This window comes from Leptonychotes weddellii, chromosome 16 (genome assembly GCF_054177405.1).
Source record: "Leptonychotes weddellii isolate Sample4059 chromosome 16, ASM5417740v2, whole genome shotgun sequence".
Taxonomy (NCBI): Eukaryota; Metazoa; Chordata; class Mammalia; order Carnivora; family Phocidae; genus Leptonychotes; species Leptonychotes weddellii.
In genome coordinates, this window is record NC_138384.1 from 33,881,208 (window position 1) to 33,907,182 (window position 25,975).

The 25,975-nt window shown below is 49.3% G+C and overlaps 1 protein-coding gene across 4 annotated transcripts in view; it reads left to right on the forward strand.

Annotated features, from left to right (window-relative positions):
* ZNF536 (zinc finger protein 536) overlaps window positions 1–25,975 on the forward strand; it is a 407,924-nt gene that overhangs the window by 27,366 nt on the left and 354,583 nt on the right. For 2 of the 4 annotated variants that reach the window (XM_081806658.1, XM_081806660.1), the window contains exon 2: window positions 23,127–23,196. The exons of 1 other annotated variant lie outside the window; for it this stretch is intronic. The gene's annotated coding sequence lies outside the window, so the exon portion shown is untranslated. Of the gene's footprint in view, window positions 1–22,862; window positions 23,197–25,975 lie in introns of those variants that run through there. One more of the 4 variants, XM_031033222.2, reaches the window with a different exon arrangement.

A 25,975-nucleotide genomic window follows, 5' to 3' on the forward strand; every position in this document is an offset into this window, starting at 1 on the left:
TCAACAGACTGGCACCATTTGATAGATGAATGGTTCACAAATGTATATTTTTATGTTGCTAGTTCTTTAGTACATAAATAATTTATAGTAATTTAAAAAGTTTTATTTTTTATTATTATACTGGAAAAGCATACCATTAAAAATATTATAGGTTCCTGGTAATTTGCTTAAAGACAAGCCAATTACCTGAAACCTATGATATTTCTGATAGTAAGTCTGAAAGAATCTTGTAGCAACTCCAGGTCTCCTTTATTTTCTTTTAGTTTTCGCAGGGAGGTGGTGATGGTGATGATGGTGTTGATGGTGGTGGTGGTTGTGATTTTGCCTGGAAAAGGAATAGGCATCTGATGTCTTTGCTTTTTCTGCATCATTTATATTCTGATGCTTTCATATATGGGTGATTACACTTTAAAGAGAAAAGACCTCACACTCTTCCGATGATCAAAAATTTCAGATCATCGACGTGAGGTATCGGGGAGCAGGGAAGCAGTCGTTCCTGTACAGAAACAATGCTGCAGCAGGGTCCTGAGGCTGCCTAGGGCAGTGATTACCCAAGTGTGGCCCTGGACCAACAGACCTGGCGTCACCTGGGAGCTTGTTGGAGATGCAGATTCTCAGGCCCCGTGGCATCAGCAGCTTTGTGGGTGGGGCCCCGCACTCTGCGTTTTAATGTCTTCCGGGGGATTCAGATGCAGCTGAGGTCTGAGCACCACCATGCTTTAGGGCATGTAACGTGGGGATGGTTTTTCCAAGACTGGAAGTGTACCCCTGCCCCGTGTATACTCTAGAACTTTCCCCAGGGGCTGCACCACAAGCCTTTAAAGCCAAGAAGCCATGTTACTGGCTGAATTGTTTGGTTAAAATAAACCAGAAAGGGACAGACAGTGGTCATGAGATACTTTCCACGTTTCCCTTTTTTAGAGTTTACTTACTGGGGTTTCTTTCAGAGGTTTGCCACTCGAGGGGCGCCTGGGTGGCTCAGTTGGTTAAACGACTGCCTTCGGCTCAGGTCATGATCCCAGGGTCCTGGGATCGAGCCCCGCATCGGGCTCCCTGCTCCGCGGGGAGTCTGCTTCTCCCTCTCCCGCTGCCCCCCACTTATGCGTGCTTTCTCTCTAGGGCTCTCTCTCTCTCTCAAATAAATAAATAAAATCTTTAAATAAAAAGACGTCTGCCACTTGAGCATTAAGGTATTGAACATATACAGGTGACTCAGATACCTCAAATACATTTATTTTAGACATGAATTCGGAAGAGTCCCATCCAGCCTTACTGCCACACTCAGTGCAAAATGTCTGCTCATGGACTTTCTCGTCCCGCCTCACGCGGGGTGATGGGTGTCTCCTGTCCAGGCTGGCCGTCGCTCGTGTCCCGCAAAGACATTTCGTGGAGTCACTCTAATTGTCTGTACAGACTTTGTTGGCTGGGGAGAGAGGATGCCACCTCCTGGTTGCAGAGCCGTGGGCATGTTTTTGGACAGAGGTCGCAGTGGTGTGGTCATCGTGAGGTGCGGGGAGGAGGGGGCTGGTGGTCCAAGCACAAGGCCAGGTGCACGTGTCACCTGGGCTGCCTGCCTTTCTCAGGGAGAGCTTTCTTCCCAGTGAAGACAACGCTCGTGCTGAGTGTAGGGTAGACTCTGAGTGAGCTTCACTGGACACTCACTGAGTGCTCCTGAGGGTCCTTCTCGAGGCTGGAAAGTGACGGGGTGGGGGGCGCTTTCTGTTAGGAGCTCACGCCCCAGCCACCAGCCGGGCCATGCTTAAGGCAGGGTCTCTAGTGAATCTCGAAGCCCCAGGCTCCCGAGGGAGCGGGGCGTAGCCGCCGGGCAGCCTTGCCCTCCGTGCCCACCAGCCAGCCCAGCTCTCAGAAGGGCGGGGGACGGAGCCCGCGCCCTTGACTCTCAGACTTCCGGCCCTTCTTGAGGCTCTGCTTCTTGAGGCCTCTCCAAATGTGGCTTGCACTACATGAGACTATTTTAGCTGATACATAGATTTAAAATTTTAACAGTTGGGTATTTTAAGACCTATTAGAAAAATATAACTAGCACATCCTAGCTATGATCTCGCAGATGTTATTGCTTAAGGTGAGGCTATGTTTAAAAAAAAAAAAGGTGAGCCGATTTAAAGTTAATTTAAGGAAAAGTGTTCAGTGAGACCCAGTCCAGGTGGCGGGAGATATGGCAGAAGGGACGAAGGTGGTCTGTGGATGACTGCAGCGTGGGGACAGCTGCCGGGAGCAGAGGTGGCAAGTGCTCGCTGCACCCCCGGGGGTCACCCCGCACCCCCCGGGAGGGCTGGGGCTCACGCAGGCAGGTGTGCACCAGGCACATCCTGGGTGCATGTTTTATTGCTACGAGTCCCGCTCACCCCTCGTGTTTCATGCTGCTTGTGGGTGCACTTCTGCGTCTGGTCGGCAATGCAATTACTGGCACTGTGGGAGGTCTGCAGGTTCAAAGCTAGCAATGAGAAATGTAGTTCACCCCTCTCAGAAATGGGGGTTTGGCTTAGGTGGTGACAGGGGTGTTTCATAAAAGGGAAACGCCACCAGCCCATAACAGACAAATAAAAGCGCAGAGCCCAGCGCCCCTCCTTCTGCAGAGAGACCCCCCGAGGAGAGAGAGGGCTGAGCCTGGCTGCTTCTCTCTGTTGTGGCCCCCCAGAACTCAGGGCTGGGAGGTCCCGTGCGAAAGTGGCAGTCATCGAACTGTGCCACTGAGTTTTCCCGAGGGTTCCCAATGACAAACACTTGCGCAGAGTAACTCAGCTCAGACGTGGGGTCACAGTATCGGCCCCGTGTTGACTCGGGAGCCACCAGGGACACCCTTCCCGGTGCCTGGCTCTCCGCTGTGTTTTGTGTTTAGCGTTTCAGGGCTGTGGGTTGGGGGGACCGTGAGAACGAGCAGCAAGGACTCGCGTGCTTCTTTGCTAGCCCTGCACTGTCCCGGGTTGCTGACCTGGAGAAGCAGTGTGGCCAGGGGCTGCTCAGAAGGGCCCGGGGGGGCTGGTGAAGAAGGGAGGGGCCATCATGTCGCTGCCCTGCAGCGGTGGGGTTGTGGTGGGGACCAGGCACCCCCTGGGGAGGAGACGGCCCTGTCTCTGCTGTGCTCACACCTGGCCCCCTTTTCTGTGTCCAGATGGCTGGCTGGGGTTGGTTGATTCAATATTTGAGACATTATGGGGAGGACTCCAGGGAGGATGAGCTGTGGTCTCTGTCCTTGGGAGTTTACCAGCCCTGTGGGAATGACTTGCGAAGGCAGGTGTGCCAGGGCTAGGTGCTCAGACAGAGGCAAGTGGGAAGACACTTGTGGGGTCCTCTGACCCCACAGTGTGGACAGGTACATGGGAGGACATCCCCGCTGGCCCATAGACGAGGAAGGAGGACATGGGGAGGAGGGTTGTGTGTGGGGAGCACGTGACACTTCCTCCGTGAAAACCCGGGTTGGAACACTGTGAGTGGCACACGGCAGGCACTCGAGAAAGAGACGTTGAACTGAACGGAATGGAACCAGAGACTGGCTGGTTATGTGGGCGCCAGAGGGGGACCCTAGCATAGTTATTTCAGAAGGCCTTGACCGTGTCCCTTTCCTGTCCCAGAGCCTGGCTTGCCAGAGAACCCCAGCCGTCACTGGCTGTCACCCACGCTCCCGTGGAGTCGGTGGCAGGGGGGCTCCCAGGAACTCCCCGAGACTCCCCACTCCTTTTATTAACTCGGTGTTGAGGGAGTCACCCACGCTGAGGAAGAAGGGGAATTAAAAATAATGGGGTGTGTGCGTATCTGTGGAAGTGAAGATATAAAGGTAAACGCTACCATGAATGAGGGTATTATTCTCAACTCAGTGATTCCAGTTTTCTGTACGTTTAGGTCTTTTCTGAATCACTGGGCCACTCAGCCCCATGTCAGAAATTTATTTGTGCTAATCAAATTTTCAGCTACTCACTCTGTTGCAAGGAGTCTCCTATAGCCAAATTTGTGTGTGTTGGTGTGTGTGTGTGTGTGTGTGCGTTTATTTTCATTAAAATCAGACTTTGACTTTCCATTGTTGTCTGTTTCTAACTAAGTTAAAAGCTTTTCCCCGAATCTTTACTGAGGCATCTTTCTAGAAAGAAACTCTCTGAGTGGGCTAGGCAGAAATTCACACACACACACACACACACACACACATATGATTCAGACTCGCTGACAAACTGCAAGAAAAAAAATAATACCCAACAATCCAGAAACACAGGAAAGAAACTTTCAGTTTTCACTTCCAAGTTTGGCAGCCTGGTGAACTTGAAAGGTTAGCTATGAATAAGCATAATCAGATCTTTCTTTTTGTCCATATTTAATTCAAATGAGACAGCTCCGTGTTGACTTCTAATACAGAAAGGCCACCCACCATGGTGGCGCTCCCAGCCAATGAAGCCGGCTGGCGAAAGCTTTCTTAAATGGTGCTAATCAGCCCAGAGAGGCCTGCCCTCTATCCCCATCAGTATTCTATAATTCAGATGTGCTGATAACCTGAAATTGAATGTGTCAGGATGCAGGCATGTGAAGGGAAGAGGGAACTCCAGGCTGGAGGAGCTGGGTGGCTGGAAGACAATGCCTGGGGAAGAGGGTTTCACACCCTCCCCTCCCCTCCCCTGCGGCCCCCACCCCCCTGCGTGTACATGTGCGCGCGTGTTATTGTTCGGGGCCAGGGACGAAATGGGAGGTTTCGAGTTCTGAAATATTTATAGGGAAGCTTTGGATTTTGTATATGTTAAATGAATCAACAGACATTTTGGCTGCTAAGGGGTGAATGGTAATTTATGATTAATTTTTTTCAAGCCACGGCTGTTTTAAAATGTTTCTCCCACTCTCTCATATAGGAGACAGACAGACACACACACCCACCCCAGTCTGGTGAGCACGTCTCACAGGAAAGTTTAACAAAAGAGTCGCTATTGTCACTGTCCCAGCCAGCAGCAGTGCAGCTGAGGGTCAGTTGCTATTTCTATTTTAAACCTTGATTTTTGCAAAGTTTGTCTTTTGACTGTTCTCATTCTAATCAGGCTTAGTTAGGGGATCCGCTCCAAGCTCCACACCAGGCTGTGAGGACAGAGAAAGATAAACCAGAGGGATTAAACAAAAAGTTCTGCTCTGTCAATAGGCATGTGCGTGTGTGTGTGTGCGTATGTGTGTGTGTGTGTCCGTGTGTGAGAGAGAGAGAGGGACAGAGACAGAGACAGAGACAGAGACCGAGAGACAGACAAGTGCAGTTTATTGTTAGGGCTGTGTGTTCTCGGCGTGCTGTGTTTGACTTTGCGTGTGATTGGTTGTCTGTGCCTTCAGCATGTTACCTCTTCAGTGTCCCCCTTGTGCCCGGACCGTGTGTCTGTCCCTCAGAGACAGGACTGCCCACTCCAGCCCTGCAGCTCAGTCCAGTGCAAACATTCCCTAAGTGCCCCGATGCCGTCCGCCACCAGCCCCTGCCAGGATCCTGTTCCTCTTCGACTTTGCGTATTGATGTCTCGATCGGCTTGGGTGCCACTTTGCCTCTGCCGCCTCCCCCCAGGTATTCTTCCAGTCCCCACCTGTGGCCGGTTAGGATGAGGTTTCCCTGTGCGGTTCTCCCTGGTCCTGGCACCTGCCATTGTCCTGGTTTGGAGACCTCTGCACGCATCTTGTCTGTCCTGCCATGTGGCGAGCCACCTTCATACACCGCCCCCCCACCCCCGTCTTCCCTGGCACGGAGCCGGGCAGGTACTGGGGGATACATGCAGGAAGAAGCCGAATTGCTTGGAAATGTGTTTCTCCGGGACTTGGGAGCCCCCAGGTAGGGCTCCCATATTCAGAGGAGGGGCAACGAGTGGGCAGAAAGAGTGAAGGAATCCAGTTTGTCTTTGTTTACCTTGGACCTACCTGGTATCACCTCCTTATCTCCCCCTCAGTCCAGCCTGGCTGCAGGGAGGCAGGTCTGCTCTGCCATTCAAGTGGGCACACGTTTTCTTCCGAAGAAGCTGCTCTGTCAAAAGGGTAAAGACAAGGTCCCAGTGTGTCGCTCATCTCTGCCCTCATCACTGTCAGACTGATTGGTACCACATGGCATGCCATCCAGGAGGACCAAGAAGCTTCCCCGCGGTTTGGACCCAGTGGTGGCTTCCCCAAGGGAATGCTTGGCATGTGTTTAATTATTCATTGGTGTTCTCGTCTGTATCTCCCTGCTCCTTGATTGTTTTGTCTTCCCCTAAAAAGTATTTATTTGAAATTCTGTGATCAAAGACTGAAAACAAAATAAAGCAGGATATTAAAATGAAATTTTTTAGGAGGTTGGAATGTCAAGATGATTTTTATTAGAAAAGTTTATAAGATGAAGCCACAAATTATCTACATAAACTTCATATATCGAGCATAATACTCCCAACCGTGCTTCTGGTGAGCGATCTTGGCTGGCATACCTGGATTTAAAATACCTTCTACTTAAGGCAGGACAAGTTCATTTTAATTAAAATTAACGGATTTTTCTTGATCATATTTTAGCACACACATACACACTCACACACATCTGTGTTCAGAATTGATAAAGAAAGAACTCTGGTTAAATAATCCACTTTTGTCTGACAACGGAATCTGTTATAGAGGTGCAAATATGCAGAAAGCTATTTGGAAATGCATCCTAGTAGTTGTCAGGTTTTATTATGCAGGAAGGTGTCATGTTTGTTACGAAGCTGAGTGCAGATGGCAGAGTGGAAGAAATGGATCACTAATTTTAACAATGATTAATGAACAGAGATAGAAAATGAATTACATTGGACTATCGGAGGCAAGAAATATTTTTGTGAAAATTTTGACTCATCTGCTGTGCTGTTCTCTGCAAATTATTTTCAGAAATTCTATATGTTGTCAACAGTTGACTGCATTTTCCATTACTGTCTATTTCTGTTCTTAAGTACTTTTGTGTTATTAGAGATACATAATTTCAAAATACCAATACATTCCTGATTACTTAGAGAAAATATATGTAACAGTGTGATTGTTCCATAGACGTGAGCCATAAAAGTCCTGTTTTATAATAATCTTTCATTCTTCCTCATTTTATCACTACATTAGGAATGTTTGATAAAAAGAAAGGGAGGGGGTGGGGACTCTTCTAGCACATGCAGAATAAAGAAAAAAAAATAGAAGGGAAGGTAGCAATAAAAATGTGGTCTGGTGGCTGATTGTGGTCTTCGGCTGTCACCAGCTCTGCCCTTTGTGTCTCTCCTCCACCTGGCAGTGCGGGAGCAGGGACCCACCGTCTCTCCGGCCTCAGTGTCCGTGGGCGGCAGCCGCCCTGTCCTCTCCTCTGTGGGGATTGGCCCACATACACCATGGCACTCTTTCTGTCTTCATTTGGACACAGGAAAGAATCACCAGATCTTGAAGCTGTCCCAGAATTTTTTCCCCCAATAGACCCTTACTCTAGTCCTCTCTACTCCCGTGGCCCTGGTATCGACAGTGAGTTTTTATGGGGCTTCATGCGTGAGTCTTATTTTCTTCATCAGCCTCATCGGTAATCCTGTGTGTGTGTGTGTGTGTGTGTGTGGTCTACAACTGAAAACAGTTTATTTGGTTATGATCTCTGTTCTTTGTGGTAGGCACACCTATGTGATGTCTCATGTGGAAAAATGGATAGTGATTTTTCCCCTCACTTCTCTTCCTCCCTCCGTCCCTTCCTTCCTTCTTTCTGTCCTTCCTTCTTTCCTTCCTCCCTTCCTTCCTACTTTCCTTCCTTCCTCCCTCCCTCCCTCCCTCCCTCCCTCCCTCCCTTCCTTCCTTCCTCCTTCCTTTTGTAAAGATATTAACCATCTCAGATATGTTGGCTTCAAGGCATCTCATTTTCCCGCGATTCTCTGCAATTGAGAAATGATCTACTAGGGTTTGGATCCTGTATTGTAATTGGTAGGCACTTAACTTCATTCACCAGGAGCCCCTTTGGTGGTGACGTGAGTAAATTTCATGGCTAGCACTTCAGGATATCTACCACTTTGGGGGACCCGAGCACAGCTTGGCATGCATCTGCAGACCCTGGTACCAGTCCACTGCTCAGCCTACCATGATTTAATCCTTGGCTTGGAGGTTAATTTGTGTTAGAGCCTTAAAGTATAGACACTGCATGGTTCTGGCAACTTCTCAGTCTTTCCGCAAGAGGAATTTCCCCGAGACAAGAGGACAGGGCGCTCGTCGACCCTCCCAGGAAGTGCTGACCATGGAGGGGTCTGGCTTTCACACCAGGCTGAGCTGCCTCCTGAGAGCTGCCGGGTGTCTGAGCAAATGGACGATCTATAACGACTTCCTTCTCCTGCAAACGAGCTTTCCAAGTTTCCAACTTGACTGTTTTATTTATGCTCTTGACCTGTGAAAACAAGCAGGCTGTTTAAAAAGCAAAAAGTACTTGCCATGATTAGAGTACTTAGAGTTGAAATAAATTGCAGAATGAAGAGGACATTCCTCGTCGCTCCAGGAGAAAATGTCGCGGAGGTTTGGCTTCTTGAGGATAGTCTGTGGTTCGGTGCATTAGGGCACCCCCATCTCCCTGGCCTCGGCGGGGGGGCAAGAAAGGATTCATGTGACTTCCCCTTTTCCTGCGTTTAGGTGGCAGAAAAATCCTAGTGAACATTTAAAACATGTTTGCGAATGGTTCTAAGTAGTTTGCATATAATTATGGTCCTGATGGGAAAACACTTTGGAAAAACAACTAGTGAAACAATGCAAGTCCTGCTCAGGTTACATAGCATATGCTAAACACTGAGGAAACACACGCAGTCTTTAGTGAACAAGGTAGGGAATGCTCCAGGGAGCCAATTTAGAATGTGACTTAAGGCGAGCGTGGCTTTCCGTGTCTCTTTCTTTTGGCAAGTGTATGGAGTCGCTTTGGTCCCTGGAATTCTCCTGAAGGCTGTCCGCCTGCCTGGGTGGCCACCTTGCCCAGGCCTGTTCCAGGTGGGGGGTCGGGGGAGGGGCACGTTGAGCATCGTGACTCAGTGAGAGGCTCCACATGTGCAGGGCCTGGTGGGGACGGTGGCCACTGGCCGGGTGCTCAGCTAGAGGCTACACCAGGGATAATTTAATGGTGTCAGACAAGGAGGAGGGTAAGCATGCACAAGGAGGCAGAGAGAATCCCACAACTCATGGTTAGAGAGATCAGGAGGAATAAAAAATAAATTGTAGACGATCCACTTAAGAGACAAGTTGACCCCTAAATATAGAACTGTCTCTGTGATTCATGGTGTGGGTTGCTGTTGAGGCAGGAAGTCAGGTGGATGGATGGCCTATAGGAATCATTCGAGGGTCCTTGAGATGTAGACATTTGGAGCTGCACACCAGGAAACAAGTTGGTGCTCAGGTAACATTCTTTCTTCAAATGGGAGCATCTTCTGGTTATTGACCCCGAGCACGTTCATGTTTCTCACTTGCGCTCATGCGAAATTGGTCGCCTGCCTCTCCTCGTGCAGACATAGGCACCACAGACCCGTGTCCGTTGGCGTGGCCTTCACACGGCCATCGTGGAGGCAGCTGGCTCCGTGTGGCTCTAGAAGGGAAGTCCAAGGCGATCCTGGTTCTAGCTGGTTCTGGCCTTCACAGACAGTTCTATTTCTTTTTCCATGGTTGTTACCAGCTTTTTTTGTTTCCATTTGTAATTACCTTCATATTGATCTGAGCTAACTCATCACATCAGACCCGAAGAGTCAAATGATTTGAAGATAATCTATTTTAATGGACAAATTCATCGAAGCCGATAGATAGGTACGCACACCCATGCACACGCTCGTTTGGCCACACTTGTTGACATTTCCAGGGACTGCATATTTGATTTGGTGACACCCACGCATGTAAGCACAAGACCCAACTGCCTACCTACTCCACATGGACACCGATCTCTAGATGGGGGCTCTGAGCGTGCCTTTTTAGCCTCCCAACCCCAGAAATATGTACTTAAGTTACACTGAGTTGAGTAATTATAATGAAATTGCCTATAGCATGAGCTGGAGAATACTCAAGATGTCTGTCATCCTTCTATTACCTCAGGTAAATAACTGATTGACCTTTTTGGGGCTCTGATACTTTACTAATCAGAACCTGAAATCTGTATAACAACACTTCATTTACTTGATAGACAAAAGAACAATTGCACTTGAAGTAATGTGATTTCTAAATAGACACTGCCTGTCAAAAATAAATGCATTAGAAGTAAAATGTAGCTCAAGGAGACAATTAGCAAACAGAGGTGACGCCGTAAACAGGTGCACCCATTATTCCCAAAGCTTGTGGCAATGTATTTGCGTCTTTTGGAGTGATGGAAGATCATGTGACGGTTTGGTGAATTATCTCTCAGTATCATCTGACTGATGCAGCCGCTGCTCTTGCAGAACATTTAAAAATGCATCTCACAAATTACATGGTAGCTGGGAAAAATGCAGGTTTTTTTTTTTGTTTTTTTTTTTTTTAAGAACAATGCTTTTCTAAAGCAATGCACTAGCATACGTAATTTTTCATTTGAAAGGATGGAGACCGTTTCATTATGCTAGGTATACAGTCGGTTAAGGTTGTGCAAATTCATTACAATGTTTGTTAATGTATAAAACATTTTCCATTCTGGTTTTAGTGACATTGGATTTTTTTTTTTTTTTTTTATAATGTGCAGTTTCTGAAACATCTGCCATCCCTTGTTACCTGTGGGTAGAGGAGGGAGAATATACTCTAAGAAGGTTTATAAAATCTTTACCAAAGTGGAAAATCTTGGAAGATGAGAGGGAAAAGACTTCTTTTTTTTTTTTCCTTTTCTGTCAAATGTTAGGTTTGAATTTTCTGGAGTAGGAACTTGACCATGAGACAAACGGGGGGACCTGTTATTGGCTGCTAAATGGGCCAGGCTAGGAAAAGACCAGGCTTTCTTGGGGCTTCTCTGTCTCCCCGTGTTTGTATGCCCTGCAATGGGTTCTGCCCTCAGAGTGCATGTTCCTGAAGATCTTCCCTATTATTTTTCATCTGTCATCTTTGCTTTTTTTTCCCTCTTTTTCATTTCTTTTTTTTTTTTTTTTTTGCTGTAGAATGAGGGATACTTGAGGGACCCATGGTTTTGGCAGTTACTATTTCTTCTTGTTAACAATCACAGGAAGATAGTGTGAAATATTTTTACTTGGCCTGTAAATCAGTCCACTCTTGACTCTTCCTGGCCTTCTCCAGAATAGCTGGAGAGCCAAACTTACTATGGATTTAGAGGTGACCGTTCAGAAGGACAGTAGCATTTTGATGGCGTCCTATGCCCAGAGAGAGAAATGAAGACAACACCACAACCTCTGGGAACATTTGTCCTGGGAACCCCGTCCACATTTCTGCTGGGGAGGCGGCTCGTGTCCACTTTGTACCCCTGTCTGGTGCTCGTCTGTCCTAGTACTTTCTGAGGCATTGGGGTTCCTCTGTTGGAGACGGGAGAACCAGGGATGGGGCTTTGTAGGGATATCCAGACTGAGGAGTGGAAGTAGTTTGGGGAGATCCTTTCCCTTGCCGTGGAGGAGATGTATCCTGAGAAATGGGTGCAGGCCTGGCCGACCTGGAGTCTATTCTGGAGCCACATGGCAGGTCACTTTGTGAAATGAATTGACAAGAACAACAAGGAACACGTGCACAGAAGTAAGGAAGAGGCTGAGTGGGGTCTCCAGCCATCCGATTTGTGCCAAGTTCAAGTATACTTCCTGAAGAAGGAGTATACTCTCTGGGAGGAGTTTGGACATTGAGTCATCAGAGAAGTGGTGGCCAGAAGGCTTCTACAGGAGTCCTTGTCTCTAAACACTAGAGAGATTTCCTGATCTGCACGAGTGGAAATACTCTGGCTCAGGGAGAGGGGCTCGCTAAGCTTCTTTAAAGCTGCTCTTTCCCTGTTACCTGTATTCTTTTTAAACCAATAGACTTGTTTTTTAGAGTAGTTTTAGATATGCAGAAAAATTGAGTGGAAAGTACAGTTCCCATATCCCCCCACCTACATTTCCCCCTGTTATTAACGTTTATGTAAGCGTGGTATATTTGTTCTAATTGATGGGCCTACATTCATACGTTATTATTAACTAAAGTCCACTGTTTACATTGAAAGATCACTTTTGGTGTTGTACATTCTCTGGGTCTGGGCAAATGTATAATGACAGGTACCCACCACTACAGTTTCGCACCGAATAGTTTCACTGTTCTAAAAATCCCCTGTGCTCCCCCTATCCGTCCCTCCCTCCCCTTCGCCTCTTGGCAACCACAGATTGTTGTTACTGTCTCCTTTGTTTTGCCTTTTCTAGAATGTCACAGAGTTGGAATCGTACAGGATGTAGTCTTTTAAGATTGGCTTCTTTCGGGCGCCTGGGTGGCTCAGTTGGTTAAGCGACTGCCTTCAGCTCAGGTCATGATCCTGGAGTCCCGGGATCAAGTCCCGCATCGGGCTCCCTGCTTGGCGGGGAGTCTGCTTCTCCCTCTGACCCTCCTCCCTCTCATGCTCTCTGTCTCTCATTCTCTCTGTCTCAAATAAATAAATAAAATCTTTAAAAAAAAAAAAAAGATTGGCTTCTTTCACTTAGTAATATGTATTTATGGTTCTGTCATGTCATTTCACGGCTCGATAGCTCATTTCTTTCTATTGTTGAGTACCATTTCATTGTCTGGAGGTGCCACAGTTTATCCATTCTGTTATGGAGAGACATCTTGGTTGCTTCCATGTTTTGGCAATCACGAATAAAGCTGCTATAAACATCTGTGTGCCGGTTTTTGTGTGGATGTAAGTTTTCGCCTCTTCTGGGTAAAGACCAAGGAGCACAATTGTTGGATTAGATGGGAAGAGCGTATTTAGTTTTGTAAGGAGCTGCCAAACTGTCTTCCGAAGTGGCTGTACCATTTTGCATTCCTACCAGCCACGAATGAGAGTTCCTGTTGTTCCGTGGCTTTGCCAGCATTTGGTGTCGTGTTTTGGATTTCAGTCATTTTAATAGGTGTGTTAGTGGTATCTCATTATTGCTTACATTTGCATTCCCTTAATGCCACACGATGTCGAGCATCTTCTCGTGTGCCTATTTGCCATCTGCAGATCTCCTTTGGTGAGGCATCTAGACTTTTTGCCCCTTTTTAATTGGGCTGTTTGTTTCTTATTGTTGAGTTTTAAGAGTTCTTTGTATATTTTGGACACCGGTCCTTTATCAGATATGTCTTTAGCTAAGATTTCCTCCCACCATGTGCCTTATCTTTTTCTTCTCTTAATGCTTTCCCTTTGTAATACATGTGTAATACTCAGCCACCTTGGCCGGTGGCCTCTATTCTCATATGGCCAAGTGGTGTCTACTTATATTTGAGACCTGAGGTTTTAGGACATGTGAAATCAGAGATACACATGCAGTGTGTTCTCAGCTGTGTTTATAAACATACATATATATGCATGCACACACACAGAGAAGAATGGGAAGAAATGTGCCAAAATATCAAAGCACTCGCACTAGCTGATAGAACTATGGATTGTTGTTATTTCTTCTTTGTAATAATATCTCGTATGTTCCAGATTTTCTAGAAGTGAGCATATTATTACTTGCATAATCACTTGTGTACGGGTAAAAGTGAATGAACTGAAAAAAGCAACACCTGTAGAGATCCCGTAGTGGTTCAGTTAAAACTTGGACAGCTTTCACTTCGACTTCAGTGACTATCTCTGGATCCCACATGTCGAGTGATATTGATAAGAATACAGTTTCTCTAACAACCTGCTTCAGAAAACAAGTGAGTTCTTATGGCTAAATTTGGCTGTCAAAATGGCCCGCTGTTTTGCTGAGCCCTCACTGGGGTATGAGATACGAGATAAATATAGTGCAAGCTACTAATGCAAACCATGCATACAGTTTTAAATTTCTCGTAGCCACATTAAAAAGGGTTACAAAGGCACAGGTGGACTTTAAGACTATATTTTTAGTGTATCCAGAATATTATTATGTCAACAGGTAAAAAGTATCAAGAATAGAAATGAAACATTTTACACTCTTCTGAATATGCTGTATACTTTAAGCCTACAGCTCATCTCAATCCGGACTGGCACTTTGCAAGGCTCAGTAGCCACATGCGGTCAGTGCCTATCACATTGGACAGAGCAGCTTTGTGTGGTGGCTGAATAATTCAGCAATGTTTGCCAAGCAGAGTACCTGAACAGCAACATTACCTGCAGTAAGTATAGATTAAAGAGAAAACGGGCACTTTGTGCTTTCCAGTTATTTCCCATTTCTTCTTCAAGATAAGCTACTTCATAGACACCTTATGATTTGATGATGATACGAAGTCTCTTCTGTAGGGGGATAAATATTTTTAATTCAGGTGCTAATAAAATATATTCGAAAGCATTTGCAGTTTGAGGGATTTTTTTTTTCTTCTTTGCATTATTCCCCCTTTGGGGGCCAGGGTGGTCTCAGATGTGCCATCCCATGGAGTCTTGGGTTCATATGGGATCTGCATTGCCCTGGATGGGGTGAGACCCGAAGCCGGGTTGGGCAAAGACATCGGGGGAGGCTGCCAGGCCTTGGCTGTCAGAGAAAACAGCCTCTGGGCAGGGCTGGGGTGTCCCTCCTGGACTTGTGCCCAGTGACAGAGGTCTTGAACCTTGTGGGAGACATGTGCATCTGGTCTGTGCTTCTTACCCTAACCATCTCGGGATGAGGTGTGGGACCCCATGTGCAGAACGGTGCTCTTAAGGACACAGACTCATTGGTCTGTGGAGGCTGTTGGATGTCTCTGATCAGTGGACACCAGGCAAGCATGGCTGCCTCAGAGACCAGGCTCTGCAAAGGCTCTGTGGTGGGAGGTGTTGCCTGGTGCTGGGGAACACTGCACGCGCCATCGAATCAGCCCGTCTGGATTCAGACCCTGGCTCCCCCACTTACCTACTCTTTACCTTGGGCCAGTTCCTGCATGGCTGGTGCCTCAGTTTCCCATCAGTAAATGAACACGATGACAGCAGTGTCCTTCCTGGGTTGTTGGGAGGGCGGGGTGAGACAATGTGGGTCAGGATGTAGGGCTCTGGTTGGCACGCCATAAGGGCTCAGTAGGTGTGAGCCGGCACTCTTCCTGAGTTCAGGAGTGCTTAGGTCAACGAACAGATCCCTTCAGAAGTGGGGCATGTGTGTGTGCATAAACTCTGGCTGTTTCTTGAGCCGTATGTCTTTAGTGGCTCACGTCCTCCTGTCTCCATCCCGCACCCACAGCCTGGACTGAGTGACCAGCGTGAATAGTTTCCCTCTGCCTTCACTTTCTCTCCGCCTTCACTTTCCCTCTCTTCTTTTCTCCTTCTCAGGGCTGTTTTGACTATGAATTAATTGTAGGTTGGGGGACTTGCAAGCAAAAATCAAAGCCAATAAACTTCAAAAGGACAGGGGGGACCAGGGCCACCAGGGGAGTGCCAGGGCCGACCGGGGGCCGACTGGGGGCTGACTGGGGCTCTTGTGGCTGTGGGATGTAGGGGGGGACTTTCCATGTGTCTTCAAAGGGGACACCAAGTGTTTCAGATTGTCACTTAAAAGCTCCTATGCAAAACTTTGGAAATCTGGGTGAGAGGCAACGGGTTCCAAAACAGCTATTTCTCTCCTTTGCCAGCAAGCATGAGCCCAGTGGAACGTAGAGTTAAACTTGGAATTTCTTGGCAAGGGTTAATAATCAATGTAGATCTCCTAACAAAGGAGATGCTGCCTTATTATACTGGGAAAGTTTTTTTTCTTAACTGTCAGTGAAGCAGTACTAATTATTACTCCAGTGTAAATGAGGTCATTTCCTATTAAGAGAACAAAATGCTTAGCCTCGCCTTGCCAATTCATACCAACTATTTTTCACACATACTCAGCTTTTTAGTTTTTTTTTTTAAATTTTGATAAAATCCATTCATTTGTATTAGAAAAGTGTAAACCATCGCAATAATAGTTGCCCATGATTACCCAGATGAGCTTTTGTAATGTGTGGGTTGTTTGAATACCATGTGTTAGCTATGGAACAATTAGGCAGCTGAATGGATCTTTAAAACAATCAGATACTTTTATCTCACTGAAAAAATACATTCCTTGGATGTGTACTGTTAAACCGTAAATTCCGGGCAACATTAAACTCACGTCACGAGAAGAACTTTCGGATATATGTTGATCAAGGACAAAAAGACATCCAAATATCTTGCCTTCATGTTTTCATTTTTTTATGCAAGCAAAAAGATTTAAGGAATATTGTAGCAAACAAAGGGTAATTGTTTTAGCCCAGATGTTGCTTTTGCACAACAAGCAGGTTACAATGTTCCCACAGAGCTGATGAGCCCAATCAGGGAAATGATTAAAAATTGATTTTGTCCCTGTAATTACAGTATGTAAACTACTTAGCTTGGATTGCAAAGGAAGTGATTTTCTAATTACGTATATACTCTGGTGTCTAATGATTGGTTTTTTGAAGTAATGAAGAGAGAGCACTAACGACTCCTTGGTGTTCTGTTGTTTAAGAAAGACCATCTTTAGAGTAAGCAGCAACAGACAAAGAGTTTAAATTGAATTTTCAACACTGTTAATGTGCACATGGATTTGTTTATTAAAGAGACAGGGAAGTAATTTGATTGGCTCTGAGCATCTTGGCTTTTTTTCATGCTAAAGCATGTAAAAATACATGCACCGGGGCGCAGGCTGATGGGAAGAAGCCTCCCCGCTCCTCTTCTATCATCCCAGCGCCTGGGCTGATACCGTGGGGTCTCAGGTTCCTGCGAGCGTCTGATGGCTGTGTATCCTGAAAGCATTTAGATCGAACAGGTATCAGATAGCTTCTGCATCACAGTTACCTCTGTTTTAAAGTGAAAGAAGAGGCTTCCCTGGGAAGCATGTCTGGGCAGCCCAACACACTCCGTGTCACAGTATTTGTAGCATCCTATGTGACAAATAGCCCGCATCCTATGACACGGGGCTCTGCGACGGGGCAGCACCTGCCACCCCCCATATGTGCGTGTCACACGCGCGGCCCACACACTCACTTGGGTGCTAGCCCTGTGTCTGCAGGCCTGGCTGTAGTGGGTCAGTGGTGGGCACCCCGGGGGCGGGCTGATGGGGATGGAGGAAAGAACTAGCGGAGTCCCGAGTGCTGCTTCTCCGCCTCGAGACACTTTGTGGCTGATGGGTAATAGCTCCTCAAGCACCTGTTCCGGCAGAAGTTAGAAGGGGGAGACCATTTCTCAGCAGGCACGACGTGCCCTCCAGGAAGGGGGCAGTGGCTCCAAGGGGACCCCGAGAGTGTGGTGGGGCCAAGGGATCAGGAGACGCCTGCCTTTGGGAAGACTGTTCGTTACTCACAGTTCCTAAGGGGAGGGGGCACCCCACACCGTGAGGGGCTGCTCGGGGAAGCAGTAGGGCTGGCCCAGACACAGGGAGCTGGGGAAAAACGTGAAGGAGAACCTTTATGGTGCTGAGGGAAAGGCTCAGCAGGGAGGGTGAGCAGATGTGGGACTGGCTAGTTTAGATAATTTCAGCAGGCTCTGGGGTAGAGGGACTGTCTCTGGTTGTCTGGTATCTGACCCCGGAGTGACTAGGGCAGGCGAGAGGGGCCCGGAGCGGGAGAGCCTGGTAGAGGAGGAAGAGGTTGGGGCGTGGGCTCTGGATCAGTGGGCTTGCCTGTGAGAGATGTGCTCCCAGAGGAGTCATTTGCTCTCTTTAGGAATTGGCTAGTCCTGGGAAGGCAGTCCATGCAGGGCCGGTAAGGCTCCAGATGTCAAAGCATCAGAAACACATGGTTACCACACAGGAGCCCATGGGTAGGCTGGTTTGGGAGTTGGTGCTCTGTGCCACCAGAGTCCCTGGCCATGATGAGCACAGGATGACTCCGGGTCTCCCTTCCTCCTGGTGTCTACTCAGCAAGTCTCATTGGCTCTCTGTGAAGGGCATCCTGAATCTACTTGCTTCCCCCCATCATCATGGCTCCCACCCCACGTCAAGCCAGCATCGTCTCTCACCTGGGCAACTGCGGCAGCCTCCCCATTGGTCTCTTAGGGGGCTCCACTCTTAGCCCCTCTGGTCTGTTTTCCCCACAGCAGCCAGCGTGGTCCTTATCCAGTGTAAATCACATCATGTTACTCCCTTGCTCAAAACCTGCCAATGGCTCAGAATGAAATCCAAATTTCTTACCGTGTCTGACAAGATATGCCCATCCTTTCCCATTTCCCTGCACATCATCCATGTCCTGGGCACACAGAATGTCTTGCTGCTCCTTGAATGTGTCATCTCCCTCCTACCCCAGGGCCTTTGCACTCACTGTTTGTTTTGCTTATGGAGTTCTTCCCCAGATTTTCACAGTGCTCACTCTCTCACTTTATTCAGGATTTTTATTTTATTTTATTTTTTTTGGTCAGATGTCACTGGTGAGAGAGGTCTCTGGTCCACCTTATCGAAAACTGTCTCTGTTCACGTCTACCATTTTCCCTGGCTTTATTTTCTTCTTAGAGCATATTATTCACTGACATTACATTTTGCTTTTATTCATCTTTCCTTGGAAGCTGCTCACTAACACAGGAGTTCCACACAGACAGGAGCATTGCTCATCACCAGGTCCCCAGAGCCTGGACCTGAGCCTCGCACCCAGGAAGCACTTGGCAGGTGACTGGCTAAATGAGACCCATTCCCCTCTTCCCTGGGGAGCACTTCTCACCTGGACTCCTCTCCTCTTGGGACCTTGGAGGGCCAGTGGCTCTGTCACTTGGGGCCATGGTCATCCCTTGGCCCATGGTCATCTTTTCCCTGAGAGGAAGAGAGTGCGAATCACTCAGTGCTGGGGAATGGAACGTCTGAGTCCATTTTGAGGAGCTGTAGGCTTGTGGCAGGGCCCCTGTCCCCTAGTGGGCCTGGAGGATGCTCGGCGCTGGGCTGGGAGGGGCACCGGAACCTGGTGGGGGAGTTGTGGCCCCGCGGTGGCGCATGCTGGAGAACAGGCCGGAGCCCCGCATCTGGCATCCCTCCAGGACTGCAGGCCTCCGAGGCACTGTCCCGGGAGGGCTGGGGTGTTATCTCCAGAGAGCTCCAGATGCGTGTCCTGCTGGCCACACCCTCCTCCGGAGGAGTGCCGAGGGAGTCCAGCTGGCCCTCTCACCCGGCAGAATCCTTTCCCGACGCTTTCCTGGAAGCCAAGCAGTTTATCTGGTTCCCATCTGCCCCACACTGCCCAGAGCCCTCAGCCGACTGCCTGACTCCGGCCACGGGGCCTCTGAGTGAGAGTGAGCCCTGGGAGGGCCGGCCCTCGGTCTGTTGGTCTGTCGGGTCTGTCGGGTCTGTGCTCCAGGGCCCGTGTGGAGCCGGGCGCCGACCTGGGGAGGGGGACTGAATCAGCTCTTCCTTCTTTCCTTCCATCCTCCATTGCTTCCCCTTCCTTCCATAGGAGCTGGCACCTTCCCTCCTCTTCTCCTCTCCCCCTCCCCCCTTCCTTCCTCCCTTCCTTCCTTCCTCCCTCCCTCCCTCCCTCTCTCCCTCTCTCCCTCCCTCCCTCCTTTCCATCCATTCATCTTTCCTTCTGACCTCCCCACCTTCATCTGTCTTCCCTCCTTCTGTCTCCATCCTTCCATCCCTGCTTCCTTTTCCCCCTCCCTCCACCCACGCAACAGTCACTGAGCTCCAGCCCTCTGCCAGAGATTAGGGACTAGGAGGTGAATGGGACACAGCCTTTTCCCCGTGAGCTGGGAAGGGACACTGGGCCTGCCCTCAGCATGGTGCTTGGCAGGCCCTCAGTAAATGATAACGCATTACCACGCTGGCCTTCTGGTCGCCCTAGTGTTGAGTGGGAGACAGGCATGTAATGACCATGGTAAGGCAACACGTTGGCCTAGAGGACGGGTCATTACATCAAACCCAAGGGCCCCGGCCATGGTGGGGTTGCCGCATCTCTGCTCATCTCTTAACTCTCCAGGCACCTTCCCTTTCAGCACCTGTGGGCCCAAGTCTGGGAGGCTGGGCTTCTGCCCCGTGAAGGTTATCAGAGCTTCCGTGTCTCACCTGGGACGACTTGGGAGGGAGCGGTGGGCCCCCATCCCTTCGTGAGGGGCCCATGCGGCCTCCTCCTTCCAGCGTTGGCTCAGGGAACAGGCTGGGCCTCTGAGTGGGCACTGCTTTGCCTGCAGAATTCACAGGGTTGGGGATGCAGTGCAGACCCACTGTGGGCCTGGCCAGAGCTTCCTGGCCCCCTCCCACTTTCTTCCGTTGTCTGGGCCCCTCCTGTCTTCCTGTCCTCCCCACCCCTCTTTTAAAGTCTCTCAGAGCTCTCCATGCCCTCGCTTCCCTTGTGCTGTTCGAAGAGGCCTTGGATGTGCCCTAGGTTGTAAGAGACCCCTCCCCAACATCCTGTCCTCCTTGTCCTCTCTCCCCCTTCTCGAAGTTGTGGCCCCCCTGCACATCTTCCTAGAATCTGCACTCCTCTCATGTCAGGGGTCTCCGAACCTTTGCCCTCCCCTGCCTCCATCTTTGTCTCCACTGAGGCCCCGCTGCACCCGGCTTGAGGACTCAGCTGTCATGCTGGTGCCCCGGCCTCTGACACGCCTCTAGGCCCACATCGTGGCCCGCACACTCTTCCCACAACGGTAGCTTCTGGACTGCCTGGCAGACCTGCTCGCCCCTGGCCTGCCCTGGGGCCTGGCACACGGTTGGTGTGAGTCACTGAATGAGCAGGTGTGAGCTCACTTTCAGGTGCCGGCGGCTGAGGGTGACCCCATGTGCGCCTTCCCTGTGTTTGACAGGACAGTCGGGGGTTATCACTTTCCAGTAGGGGGGATTTCAGGCACTGAAACTTGTCTGTGGAGGGGATTCCTTTGGTGGGACGGCTGCTACCCACCTTGGCCTTGGCACATGCCATGCTTTTTGCTGCCTTTGTGATCTGCCCTGTCCCACCGTTCCCCAGATCTGGTGGTAGCTGCACCCCACTGGGCCTGTGGGCACTGTCTCCTGGGTGGCCCCCCTCCTCCATCCCCTCAGCGCGGGGTCCACGTGGGAGGCAGGGGCGAGGGGAGACCTCCCATCAGGGACCTGTTTCTGGTTATGTCACTGCGTTTTGTCTAAGTGCAAGTTACTACTTGCACCAGGATAGCTGTTTCTTTCGTTGAGTGAGACAGAATTATTGGGCTGGCGTTTTCCTTCCTCCCCGTCCCACATCGAGAGCATTGGTGGTCTGATGTGCTCTCCTTTGCCCACCTTCAGTGGCTGTAACGCCATCGGCCCGTGGGAGCCCCTCTAGATGGTTCAGAAAGGTACCAGTGGCGCTGACTCGATTTCCTTTCCCAGGATTCCAGCATGGCCTCTGAACACGGACTCTGCTGCTAGCCCAGCAGGAAGCTTGTTGGGCTAACCTGGCCCAGGCGGGCCAGCCACTTTTGGCTAACCGCCGGCCCCCCCCCCCCCCCATCATTCGGGAGAGCCCTTGCAAGGGCACAGCTCCCAGTGCAGCCACGGAGCTTGCGCTGGGGCGATGACTGATTCAGGGCATAGGAGCTCCCATCACGGCCCCAAGGGCAGATGGCCGGCGCCGGCGATGTTCTGATCCATGGTATGAAGTCAGTGGTCAAGTGGGTGCGGGACACCCCAGGTGAAGTCTCCCCATGTTCTCCCTGTCACTGGAATCCACAAAACTTCTAAGGGAACAGCCCCTGGAGAATGGTCCTAGAATTTTGCAAGCCACGAGGTTGAGTCTGTCCCCCACCTCCTGCAACCCCCTCCCTGAAAGTAAAGAGTCTTGTGGGCAAAGGCAAATCTTCGCAGAGCCAGCCGGGTGCTGGGGATTGCTCTGCCCATCCCTGGGACAGACCAGAGAAAGCACAGCATCAAGCATTTGTTTTTCCTCTCTCTGCAGATTTTAATGTTGAATGATACAGAAAAAGCAGAATGCAAAAGATAATCTGATCGGGGAGAGGGAAGGAGCGGGAGAGAGACTTAACGATTTCTTACCTTGTTGCAGATGGTTAACACGTAAACTTCTGCTTCAGGTCTCAGGATAGGCAAGTATAAGTTAGTTTACAAACAGCAGAGTCCCTGTGACACTTTGAGGAATCACTTTCAGCACTCAGTCAGCCAACACGATTTTGGTTGCCAGAAATCAATGTTGGAGTCGGATGGAGTGTTGTGCGCCAGTAGCTTATGTCCACATTTCGTCATCGTGGGCTGGGGCTGCCGCCACGGCCTCCCCAAGCGCATCTTCTGGTTTCCCATTTATAGACATGCCCTCGAGCCCCTACTGGGATTTCACTTCTCTGATACCAGAATGTACAGCTTCGGCTTCAGTCGAATGTAACTTCTCAAGAGGGAACTTTTGCTTGCCCTGTAAAATTCCCTTCTGGAAATTAGATTCCAAATTGCACTGAGCCCGGAGAGGCTGGGCCCAGGGAGTGGACTGGATATTACAGGCTGGGGCTTGGCTTGATCGCCCCAGCCCACAGCTCTGGAGCCACTGGGGGGCAGGCGTCTTGGCTTCCCCTCCAGGCCCCCATCTCGTCCGAGCGTGTCATAGTGGAGGAGCTCATCTATGGGGGGCTTACTTAAGACGGGAGAAAGTCAAATGCCTAACTGGCTCTTGCTTTCTGGGTCTTGGTTCAGGAGGGAGGACTGATGCCCCCAACACCCCAGAGCCTGGGTCAGTGGCTGATTCCTGGTTTGGATGCACAGAACGCTGCCTTGGCCACCCAACAGGTGTGGTCCATTGAAATGTGGGGTAATTGTGGTCTCCTGAAGAGGGCTCCTTAAATCAGGGAGAAAAAAGAACCCCTGAGTACTTCCTCAGTTCCTCAACCTTTAGAATTCAAGAGAGAGGGGGAGAGAGAGAGAGAGCCAGCCGTTATTTGCTTATTTGCTTATTTCTTCTGTCCCATCTGGACAAGAAATGGTTAGATGCCCCGCCCCCTTCTCTTTTTGCAGGTGGCAATTTCCCATTAAAAGGAGCTGAGCAAATTGGGTTTATTGCAGCAAAGGTCACATAGTTCCCATTTTTAAATTGCTCAATGAATTGGGGCAGTGGGGCTATTAAATATTGTTAGACTCTCGACTAGCCTGGCAAATTGTTACCTTGGATGAATGCTGTTTACCTGTCTTACTGACGTCGATATGTCCGACATGGAGACTTGCTAACGGGTCCTATTTTTGCAGTTCCTGCCCACCACGGCTTTAAGAATACCCTTCAGCCAGGAGGGAGCTCCGTTTCTTTAAGACTTGCCTGGTAAGGAACATCGTTTTGTAGTTTGTTGAAGTGGTGTCTATCTGTGAGTCTGTGGGTCGTCCAGGCTGCCCTCGTTGGGCTTAGACCCCCCGCCTGTGCTGGGTGGGAGCTCTCCCAGCTGCCCCCTTCTCCTCCCTGGCCTGAGATGGGTTGTGGAGAAGCTTCTGGATTCAAGGTTCTCTGGGATGGAGCGTGGCTCCCGGGGCTTCCAGGTGGGATGAAGGTATGATGCCAAGACCTGCCCCAGAAGTCTCAGCACGGGGTCCCCGACGGGGCAGAGCCCTGCAGGGGTGACCTCTTTCTCTCTGTGGGACATCCGGAAGGGTCGCTGTCCCCCAGCAGGTGGAACGGGAGCTGGTGGGGTTGCTGCCCAAAGCCAGGTGGCCCCAGCCAAGCACCACCTGCGGCTCCGGGGCCCTCCGCGTTTGTCATCTCAGACTCGGGACCGCAGACTCGGTAGCGGAGTGTTTTCCTGGCGTCGAAGCTGATAGAAACTTGCGACACAAACGAAGGGTCGGTGCTAGTGCTGGATGCCTGCCGCCGCCTCGTCAGGCGCCCCGAGATGGCTCCGTCAGCTCAGCCTCGCATCTCATCGGCCCAGCCCCCCGCCCCCCGAACCGTGGGACTCTGAGGTCACTACGCACCCGGGGAAATGGAGAGCGGAACGATATGCGCTCAGAAATTAATTTTACGTCGTGCTGAATATATATTTTTTTATTGTGACTTTATCTTGATGAGAGAGTGCTTACTTCTGACTCTGTGGGTATTACTGACCATGGGTTACTTTTATTTTGGTTTTTACACAACAGTTATATCAGAAATTTGCTGTTTTATTCTTACCTTCTTAGTAAAAATCCTGTTATCACACAATGGGTAATTTATATCCATTACCAGCCTTTCAATCCTTTTCAGTGAGGCTGTCAGTGCCTTTGGCACAGTGATGATTAATGTGATCTAATAATAGCGTGCCATTATATTACCTTAGTAAAACATGTACCAACATCCTGCTCGGATCTACCAAATTCATAGCTTCCTATAATATTTTTGTTGAAAGACAGGATTACTATTTTTCAAAGCTGATTTTTTCCCCCCCCTTTAACATATTTAATGAAATTCACGATTCTCTGCCTTAGTAATCCAGGCATGTGATTGGGTTCGGTGGGTGAATGCGTTGTGATTTGTCAGGGAGAGGTTGGACAGTCGCAGAGACCCGCGACCAGCCTGGGTTGTTTTGCCTTGAAGAAGAAAAAAAAAAATTGCTGGGTTTCCAGTCCCTTCTGACACGTAATGAGGAAGGTGTGTTTTAGATCAAAAGGCAAAGAAGTAATCTGGCTCCAAGAGTCCTTTCTTCCTCTCCTGTTTTATCCTCTCTTCTGTCACCTGCCTTGGTCTGCTGGTGAACAGGAGGGTAGCAGAGTCAGTGGAGGAAGAAGCTCCAAGCCCCTTTTTCTGGGGTTTGCCCCCACCCTCCGTCTCCGGCTCAGCCTCTCTGGGCCTGAGGCAGGGTTTCTCGGCCTCAGCGCTGTTGACATGGGTCTGGGTAACTCTTTGCTACGGGGCCCCTCCTGTGCACTGTCGGACGTTCAGCAGGATCCCTGGTCTTCATCCACTCAGATGTCAGTTGCATACCCAACTCCCCGAAGCTGTGACAACCAAAAAGGTCTTCCGAAATTACCAGCTGTCTCCTGGGGGGGTGGGCGGTGGCACAACCGTCCTCGGTTGAGAACCACAGGTCCGATGTGATAGGAACACAAGAAGATGGATTTTGGGGGAACTCACTCCAGCTGGAGTTGCAGAGCTTTGTGGTCCTTCTTTGGTACATCTTTGGCTTTGGGAGGGAAGATGTGGGCATGAGGGCCACACACTGCATCCTCTTCCTGGCTGAAACCCAGCCTTCTTCCTTCTTTCTCCTCGCTCCTCTGTCACAGAGCCTCGCCCCAGCGAGGGTCTGAATCTTAGCTTCTTCCACTTAAATCCCATTATACTCACCACCGTGATTGATAACATTCCACCTTTTCAAAGGGCTTTAAAATCTGTGTCAACCAAGGATGACATTATCGTAGCACAGGCGAGATGTATTCAAACAATTACACACTCAAATCGAAGTGGGAAGGTTTGTCCTTCTATTCTGATGCTTTGTGACGTGGCTTTCGCCAGCGCCTCAGGCCCTCAGCCCCCAAAACCTTCAGCAGGAAAATGCGTGGGGAGGAACAGGTTTTGCCCTTGATACCACTCAGCTCTGAAACAGTTTGAATATTTGGGCTTCTTAGGGCTAGAGCGTGGCGGGGGGGGGGAGGAGAGGTTGTTGAGCACAGGAGAGAGAGAGAGAGAGATCCTTGCTTTTGATTCAGAACAAAAATTACTGCTGCAACATTGGTTCGAAATATGCAATCAACTGAAATCAGGAAAAGTATTTTGAATACAGAATTTATATTGAAATACTTGGATCTTGATACGTGTGCACCCACATACATGTATATATTTAAATCAAGGAAGAGAAGATGAAAAATAAAGCTTTTGTCATAAAAATATTGCTTGTAGTATTTGCCCTCAAATGATTTCTGCCACATCGGAATACATTTTTGTACTGTTAGTATTTCCATAGAAGGCACTCTTGTTTGTTTTTACAGCGGATTCTTGATGATAACAACAAATGAGGAAATGGCTCTGATTTACCTTTGTTTTAGGAGGATTTCAAATACATTGTGATGTTTGGTGCAGGAAGCATTTTGGTGACCCACCCCTTCTTTACTGGTTTCTGGTCTGTCTCTCCCACTGC